Source organism: Scyliorhinus canicula, chromosome 24 (assembly GCF_902713615.1).
Source record: "Scyliorhinus canicula chromosome 24, sScyCan1.1, whole genome shotgun sequence".
In the NCBI taxonomy this organism is placed as follows: domain Eukaryota; kingdom Metazoa; phylum Chordata; class Chondrichthyes; order Carcharhiniformes; family Scyliorhinidae; genus Scyliorhinus; species Scyliorhinus canicula.
In genome coordinates, this window is record NC_052169.1 from 5,505,973 (window position 1) to 5,513,230 (window position 7,258).

The window sequence follows — 7,258 nt, forward strand, 5'->3', positions numbered from 1 at the left end:
CTCTGGGTCACTCGTGGCCGGTTAGCTCAGAGGGTTAGAGCGTGGTGCTAATAACGCCAAGGTCGCGGGTTCGATCCCCATACTGGCCAACAAAGCAACCCCCTCACAAACTCTCTGGGTCACATCATTGATCGTGATAGATAGCATCAAGATCCAAGGAAGGTGGCTGAGATGCTGGCGATCCACTTTAATGAGGACACGGGGAGTCCGCATCAAGTAAAATAAAGAACCTTGGTCTATTTACAAATGCAGTATATACTATTGGATCTCTCTCTGGTCGATCTGTTACCCAATGCTGAATGGAATTGTCCCGCCCCTAGCCGAGGTGCTCGTACTCTGCGAGAACCACGAGGAAGATAATTATTCGAGACCTGTGCGTGTTTGGAGTTTGGGAGAAGACTCAGTTAACCCCGACCCCCACCCTCCAGCACGTGGTTGAGTGCAGCTGAATTTATATAGCGCCTGGAATGCTGCAAAAACATTCACGGGGCACTAATCTGACAAAAATATACAAAAACGCGGACTGGGTGCAGTCAGGAAGAATGGTTGAGTTACTGATGATCGGTGAAAAATAAGTTTCTCAGCGAAGATGCTAACACAATAAATACATCAAAATTCAAACCTTAATGAAATCATTTCATATAGTCGTCAACAGACTTTCCATTGCAGTCAGATATCCAAACATACAAACCTGTTTCATTGATATAACCTGGGGCATTTAACACAGCAAAACTGGTGCTTAATAACAACACTTTTCTTTTTTTTTAGAGTACCCAATTCATTTTTTCCAATTAAGGGGCAATTTAGCGTGGCCAATCCGCCCAACCTGCACATCTTTATGTTGTGGGGGTGAGACCCACATAGACACGGGGAGACTGTGAAAACTTGACAGACAGTGACCCAGGGCCGGGATCGAACCCTGGTGCCCAGTGCCGTGAGGCAGCAGTGCTAACCACTGCGCCGCCGTGCCGCACAATAAGAAATGAAAATCGCTTATTGTCACGAGTAGGCTCCAATGAAGTTACTGTGAAAAGCCCCTAGTCGCCACATTCCGGCGCCTGTCCGGCGATCGAACCGTGCTGCTGGCCTGCTTTAAAAGTCAGCGATTTAGCCGAGTGAGCTAAACCAGCCCCTGAGCACTTTCAGTGGAAAGGGCTGATACCGAGGAGACAGAAGGTGACATTAGGACAGATGGTCAAAGAGTAAAGGAGGAATGTAGAGAGTTTGCAGGCTTAGTGGACATTGTGAGAAATATTCAGACTGTCCTGGTACTGGTTCACTGTCATATTCAGCTGACTCATCAACTCGAACAATGTCAAAGTGAGCTTTCATCTTCGAGAGGGGGTTGGACGAGACTGAACATCTTGTGACTGAATGCACCGGTCTCCTTGCAAAAATCCCCCTGCTCCTTCGAAAGCGTCTGAAAGCTGAAGTATTTCAGTCTGATCCTGTCGACTGGCGGTATGCTCCGGAGAGAGACTGACTGAACATCGGGCAGACACCACTCAAGTTCAAACCTGACATCCCCATTCCGTGATGGACAGCACTGAACCATCTCTGGAGAGCGCCTGCCAAGAAAGCTGCCACCTGCCCAGCCGGGAAACGCACCAAGGCACGTCGTAAAGCGTCTTAAAGGGGCACCACCACCTCGCTAGTTGGCAAACGTAACGGCGAATTGCGTTTCTATATTGGGCTTCCCAACTCTTCAGGATTGACCGGGAATCTCCAGGAATTGAAGGTCAATCTCCAGGACGCTACTGTGCGCAACCCTGGAGAACAACCATTGGAACATTAAAAAATACAGATTTTCAAAACATTCCTTTGAACTTTTCTCTTCACCGGGTATAGAAATATTGAAAATAGAGGAAAAGGCTGTTGGGTTGTCAGTCAGGCATCATCCAATTGGGTCATGAGTTGCTTTGCTTTCCAATTGGTTTAAGAAGGCCGTAGGTCACAAGGATGTCTGTGATGTCGACGTAGTCATCCAGGAGCCTCCTCCTGGGCCAGGAGCTGTTGTGAGCTCCTCAGGGCTGTACAATGTAGCCACGAACACCGTAAGCAAATCTTAAATCCTTGCCGCCATTGAGCCATAGTTTTGTCAACTTGCTGATACGTCACAGGCACGATCCAACGGACACGCTGCCCCCCACCCACCCCCCGGTAAAGCATCGCGCCCCGTCGCAGAGTATCCGATAAAAGCCGGGAGATCCGGCTCCCAGGATCTATACGGCTCGCAAAGCCTCGGCGAGATCAAAGGTGATCTCACGGGACGTTGCGATGTACTTTTCGGCAAATCTGCGTGTTAGAGTGAGGCAGCTGGTCTCATCGTAAAATGCAGATTCCCGAGGCACCCGAGGCGTGGGATCTCTCCCCTTCCCCTCAGGTGAGCTCGGTTCAGTGCTGGTCTCCACAAACGGGGACCAGGTGGAGTGGCACTGGTGGGGGTCTCCCAGGGGATCGGATGTTTGCCCAATGAGCAGGGTGGTACCCTGGCTGTGCTGGTGCCACCTGGGCACCTTGGCAGTGCCACCTGGGTGCCGGCCTGGCACTGCCAAGATGCCCAGCTGGCAGGGGTACGGCTAGGGTACCAGGTTGGTGCTGGCAGGGGCATGGCTAGGGTACCAGGTTGGCACTGCCAAGATGCCAGGCTGGCAGGGGCATGGCTAGGGTACCAGGTTGGCACTGCCAAGATGCCAGGCTGGCAGGGGCATGGCTGGGTTTCCAGGTTGGTGCTGCCAAGATACCCAGCTGGCAGGGGCATGGCTAGGGTACCAGGTTGGCACTGCCAGGCTGGCAGGGGCATGGCTAGGTTTCCAGGTTGGTGCTGCCAAGATGCCCAGCTGGCAGGGGCATGGCTAGGGTACCAGGTTGGCACTGCCAAGATACCCAGCTGGCAGGGGCACGGCTAGGGTACCAGGTTGGTGCTGCCAAGGTGCCCAGCTGGCAGGGGCACATGATGATCAGGCCAGGGCTGCCCTGTGTGGGTGTTGAGGGGGGGGGGGGATGGGACCTGGGGATCTAGTGAGTTGTGGCTTGGAAAGGGGGGGGGGGGGGGGTCCGGGATTCGAATCGGGGGCTCCAGAGATCAGGATGGCATCTCGCTGCACAGCGGAGTGCCTCAGTGCAGGAAACAGGGCAAAGTGCGGTCTTGCTGAGGCTCCATATCCAACCAGAGTGACGTTAGGTAACTGCGAGCGCCAGGAAACACGCGGTTAAACGTGTTCGCTATGGGACTCTGTTCCCGTTTAGCTCAATCGCGCCCTACATTCCACCTTCTGATTTGGTGTGTAGTTTGTTGGCAACACTTTGCTGATTGGCTGTCCATGTGCTGTCAGCAGTTCAGGCAGCCAGTGACAGATTAGAATCGCGTTGGGTCAGCTTTCCCAATGACCTGGGTGATGCAGGCAGCTGAACACAGAAGCAGCCAGATCTCATTCTGTCTGATTTTAGCCAGGAGACTGGTGCACACCGGGGGGAACGGAAGAGCCTAAAATGGAGCAATTAAAATGCAAATAAGGAAGAGAAACAATTAATGCAAATTGAATAGGGACAAGGAGGGGGAGGGGGTGAGATAAGTTCAAAAGAGACATAAATAAATGCTCAGCAACTCTGGTCCACAATGGGGTGATGGATTGAGACAAGGACATTGGAGTTGAACATAGCCGAGCGGGATTTAACCCAGGCAGCAAGTAAATGGTTGGGGAGGGGGTGGGGGGCTTGAATGGAACATAAGGTTCAGTATAGACTGTTGGGTTGTGCCTGTTTCTATGCTCCATATCCTATGTGATCATGTATAATCCATCAGTTGCACATGCCTTTCCTGGTGGAATAGCTGCCATTAAGCTGCGAAGGTATATTAGGTCACGTCAAGACTGTTGTTCTTGTGGAAAATAGGAGGTTGAGAGGATCAAGGTGTTCAAAACCATGAGGGTTCTGGACAAAGTGGAACGGGAGAAACTGCTCCCAATGGTGGAGCGATGGGAACGGATTCAAGATAATTGGCAGAAGCAGCAAAAACAACATGAGGAAAAACATTTATATACGTCGAGCCCCTCCCTTCCTCGCAGCCACCCTCCTCCTTGCCTCCCTCCCGAGCTTCCTCCCTTTCAATACTTTCTCCGGGAACTTATTCCATTGAGTTTAGTAGCCTCTTTTTCCTATTGTCCCAGTTTCTAAAGCTTGTATTTGAACCATTTTCCATGGTGAGCGTTCTGCACCATATTCGTTTACTCAATCTCCTCTGCCAACGGGAGGCGCGGTAGTGCACGCGGCTTCACAGCGCCAGGGTCCTGGGTTCGATTCCCCGCTGGGTCACTGTCTGTGCGGAGTCTGCACGTTCTCCCCGGTGGGTTTCCTCCGGGTGCTCTGGTTTCCTCCCACAGTCCAAAGAGGTGCAGGTTAGGTGGATTGGCCACGCTAAATTGTCCTTAGTGGCCAAGAAAGGTTAGGAGGGGTTAGTGGGTTACCGGGACAGAGTGAGTGAGGGCTTAAGTGGGTCGGTGCAGACTCGATGGGCCGAATGGCCTCCTTCTGCACTGAATGTTCTATGTTCAAACTCCCAAACTCAACACCCATCCTCTTAGCTAAAGGAAGCAAGTCCAACTTGTGTAATCTTCCCTCACAAATTGGGCAGCACGGTAGCACAGTGGTTAGCACAGCGCCAAGGTCACAGGTTCGATTCCCAGCTCGGGTCACTGTCTGTGCGGAGTTCTCCCCGTGCCTGCGTGGGTTTCCTCCGGCCGCTCCGGTTTCCTCCCACAAGTCCCGAAAGACGTGCTTGTTGGGTGAATTGGACATTCTGAATTCTCCCTCTGTGTACCCGAACAGGCGCCGGAGTGTGGCGACTAGGGGCTTTTCACAATAACTTGTGTTAATGTAAGCCCACTTGTGACAATAAAGATTATTAAAAACAGTCCCTGAAAAACTCCTGACCTGACAGCGAGACTTGCAGAGAAGAATGGATTGGAGCTTAGCTGCCGGTTCCCCCTCTCATTTCAAACAATTCATTTTGAAACCATCTCGCACAGCAGGGAGGCCCAGCAGGTGGCAGTATCTCCCTGATTATACACCGCGGTGGGTTCAGCCAGCAACTCCTTTATATCTGACGGAGGTTCTTCTTTTGCACTGAAGGACTAGGTTGGAGAGGCGGTAATTTCTGGGGACTTTTCCCCATGTGCCCCGCTGATTATAACAGAGCCTTGTGGAGATATCTTGTGGCGTGGCCTTACCGAGGGTGTTGGCAGTGTGGACTAACCCACACGGCCTCTGTCAGCAGCCCCACTCGGCACAGTCCAGCAAATGTTTTGACAGGCTGACTTTGTGGGCACTCTGCCAAACTGGGTGCGGCACGTTACCCAATTGCATCTGAGGCTTGTTTATCTTGTTGCCGTCGTTTCCACGGCAACCCCACAGTCAAAACCCATTGGGCAGCGAAACCCGGGTCACTGCTCATCGCTGTGCCCCCCACCCCCTCTCCCTCTCGCTGTCTTGGGTTGGGCCTGGCTGTCTGACACCTGAGCAAAAGGCGATGAGGTGACTTGGCTTTCTTACCGAGGGTCTGAAATGGCAAAACGTTCAATCACTAGGAACTTTCAAAAGGGAACTGGATGTCCAGTTGATAAGGAGACATTTTGGCGGGTTTGTGGGGAGAGGGGAGAGGAGTGGGGCTGATTGAAAAAGTCTTTCAAAGAGTTGGAACCAACAGAATGGCCTCATTCTGAGTGACTTAATTGTAAATGGTCTGAGATATCCCACAGCGTCAGCAGGAAATTCAGCCGTCCAGGGTTGATGTCAACCCGTGTCCTCACCTAAATCCCAACAGCATATACTTTCTGAGGCCTATTGTTCTGCTCCAGCGGAGATTCAACACAGGCTGGGAATTCAACCCCTGACCACATCCCGATCCAGGGACCTCGATCCCAAACTGTCCTTTCCACCAGCTCCGGGGCTGAAAGAGTTCAATTATGACGCCAGATTCACAGAACTTACAGTGCAGAAGGAGGCCATTTGGCCCATTGAGTCTGCACCGGCCCTTGGAGACAGCACCCTACTTAAGCCCACACCTCCACCCTATCCCCATAGCCCAGTAGCCCAACCCAACCTTTTGGACACTGAGGGGCAATTTAGCACGGCCAATCCACCTAACCTGTACATCTTTGGACTGTGGGAGGAAACCGGAGCACCCGGAGGGAACCCACGCAGACACGGGGAGGACGTGCAGATTCCGCACAACTAGTCACCTGAGGCCGGAATTGAACCTGGGACCCTGGCGCTGTGAGGCAGCAGTGCTAACCACTGTGCCACACAGATTGCACAGACTAGACTCGAGTATGGAAGATTGATAAATGATCTCATTGAGATATTGATACTGATTAAAGCATTTGATGGGGTCTACGAGAGGGAAACGATTCCCAGCGCCGGCCCTAGGGTTGCTGGCGCCCCGGGCAAGCTGAACTTCGGCGCCCTTGGGGGGGGGGGGGCGAGGGGGGGGGGCGGGGCCGAGAGGGGGGGCCGGGAGGGGGGCGGGGCCGAGGGGGGGGCGTACCCGACGGGGGGGCGGACCCGGCGGGGGGGCGGACCCGAGGGGGGGGCGGGGCGGGCGGACCCGAGGGGGGGGCGGGGCGGGCGGACCCAAGGGGGGGGGGCGGGGAGGGCGGACCCGAGGGGGGGGGCGTGGCGGGCGGACCCGAGTGGGGGGCGGGGCGGGCGGACCCGAGGGGGGGGCGGGGCGGGCGGACCCGAGGGGGGGGCGGGGCGGGCGGACCCAAGGGGGGGGGCGAGGCGGGCGGACCCGAGGGGGGGGCGGGTCGGGCGGACCCGGCGGGGGGGGGCGGACCCGGCGGGGGGGGGCGCCCTGGGGGAGTGCGGACACACTGGGGGAGTGCGGCCACCGCGCATGCGCTGGTTGGCGCCGGCCCAACTGCGCATGCGCGGGACCCGAGTCTGGCGCCCCCTAGCACATGGCGCCCCGGGCAACAGCCCGAGTTGCCGGTGCCTTGAGCCGGCCCTGACGATTCCCTCTGGTTTGCCAGGGGGGGGGGGGGGGGGAGTTCAGGAAAGGAGGACAGAACCTTAAAATTCGAGGCAGTCCGCTCAGGGGTGACGGCACCTCCTCACACAAAGGGGGTGTGGAAATCCGGAAATCCCTCCCCTAAAAATCAGGCCGGGGATCAATTAACAATTTCTAAACTGAGATCAACAATGCGGTAAGGGGTAAATGGAGTTAAGGTGCAGAACAGCCACGATCTCGTTGAATGAT

General features: G+C 54.8%; 1 protein-coding gene and 1 non-coding gene across 2 annotated transcripts in view; one reads left to right on the forward strand and one right to left on the reverse strand.

Moving 5' to 3' along the window:
• The window catches only part of pgpep1l (pyroglutamyl-peptidase I like), a 42,430-nt gene extending 37,187 nt beyond the window's left edge, over positions 1–5,243 (reverse strand). The window contains exon 1 of the mRNA XM_038784453.1: positions 5,229–5,243. The gene's annotated coding sequence lies outside the window, so the exon portion shown is untranslated. The remainder of the gene's footprint in view (positions 1–5,228) is intronic.
• Positions 16–89, forward strand: trnai-aau. The gene has a single exon. It is a non-coding gene; the product is annotated as a tRNA-Ile (tRNA).
• Positions 5,244–7,258: the final 2,015 nt, after the last annotated feature.